At 54.0% G+C, this 1,709-nt stretch overlaps 1 long non-coding RNA gene across 1 annotated transcript; it reads left to right on the forward strand.

Moving 5' to 3' along the window:
* Positions 1 to 8: 8 nt before the first annotated feature.
* On the forward strand, positions 9 to 848 carry LOC123522107. The gene is made up of 3 exons (XR_006680413.1): positions 9 to 121; positions 367 to 432; positions 617 to 848. It is a non-coding gene; the product is annotated as an uncharacterized LOC123522107 (long non-coding RNA).
* Positions 849 to 1,709: the final 861 nt, after the last annotated feature.

Raw genomic sequence — 1,709 nt, forward strand, 5'->3', positions numbered from 1 at the left:
CGCGCGGCGGGCTCCAAGCCACCGCGCCTTCTCAAAGCTCTGGACCACGCTCCTTCAGCTGACTGCAGACTCCACCCTCCGCATCTACTGGACATGGACCCCAACTGCTCCTGCGCCACCGGTGAGGCTGGGGGCGCTTGACTGGGCTCTCCCTCTAGCGCTCTGCGCGCCTGGTGACTCTCAGGGGGATAAAGGCTCCGGTGAACATCTCTCTTCACCCTGGGCGATTTTCATTCTGAGCCTTTGTTTCCTGGGAGGGCTCACGTATTGCTGGTGGAGCTGGGACTCGAACCCGGGGCTCCTAGCCTAATTCAGCATTGGGGCTCAGGGAACCGTTCTCAACACTACTTTTTACTCCCCTGGCAGGAGGCTCCTGCACCTGCGGCGACTCCTGCAAATGCAAAGAGTGCAAATGCACGTCCTGCAAGAAAAGTGAGTAGGCTCCGCTCTCCCCTGTCCTGTCACCCACGGACTGCACAGCTCTCTGGGGAGGGGGCAGAGAAGTGTCCCTCTCTCCTGAGAGCAGGCGCCTGCAGTGCCCCATGCTGGGCAGTAAGGAGATCCTCCCTTCTGCCCTACCTGCTCATTCCCTCTCTCCCCTGCCCTCTCTCCACAGGCTGCTGCTCCTGCTGCCCTGTGGGCTGTGCCAAGTGTGCCCAGGGCTGCATCTGCAAAGGGGCATCGGACAAGTGCAGCTGCTGCGCCTGATGGGAGAGCCCTGCCCAGCTGTAAATAGAGGCCCACCTGTACAAAGCCGGAGTTTTCTTTTTTCATACAGCCCTTAGATGTTTCCTACAATCTTTTTTCTACAAAATAATATGAAAGATAATAAAAGTTGGTGACTTTAATTGGCTCTAGTTTCTTTGTGTGGGTTGGGACTAGGCGCCCCATGGGCACTGGGATCAACTGGGCTTGGTGTGGGACTCAAATGGGACGTGGACCCCAGGGTTAGCCCTTCCGAAGCCAAGCTCCCTATCAGAGCTCTGGAGAGGGAAGAGCCTCTGAGGAGGTGGTGCCAGATGGTGGAAGGATGGGGCAGGCATGGCCCCCCTCTGTTCTCAGAAGCAGGAGGGATGGCTTAGAGTCAGTCGCTCTTCTCTCCCAGACATTCTGCTTCCAGGGGTGTCAAAGGAGGGCATGGAATCCCCTCCCGCCTGCGTGGTTCCCCACAGCCCAGAAGCTTCTCCGACTCCCTGTGCAGGAAAACCACCTTGCATCTCCTCCTGCCCCTTACCACAACCCTAACCCTAAGCCTAGTGAACCCATGCAAATGAATTCCTAAGAAAATGGGGATGATATGGAGCGCCACAACTGTGCAAGAACCCGGGGACTGCAAGTGCGGATGTGCACGCTCTATCCTAGAGAACAGAAAGCTCCTGTACTCCCTCCCATAAGGACTTACAGCCTCAGAAACCCACAGGGCAGTTGACCTCGTCCTGTAGGGTCATCATGAGTCAGAGTCAGAATCCACTCAATGTCAGGGAGAGGAAGACACTGCTCTGGCTTACGAGCTACCGTGCAAAAATTTGCCAGGGGGAACTTGAGTAATTATTTTTTTCTTTCTGAAAAGCATACAGTAGGCCAACTAGGTTTAAGAACTTATGATGCAAAGGAACAACATAAAATCAAAATCTGCCTTTTGATGTTAACAGTAAAATCTCAATGATAGGAACCAATAAGATCAAAAGTAAATAAAAAATCCTAAAACC

Source organism: Echinops telfairi, unplaced genomic scaffold, assembly GCF_000313985.2.
Source record: "Echinops telfairi isolate 266 unplaced genomic scaffold, ASM31398v2 ScPeMD7_2291;HRSCAF=2852, whole genome shotgun sequence".
Classification (NCBI taxonomy): domain Eukaryota; kingdom Metazoa; phylum Chordata; class Mammalia; order Afrosoricida; family Tenrecidae; genus Echinops; species Echinops telfairi.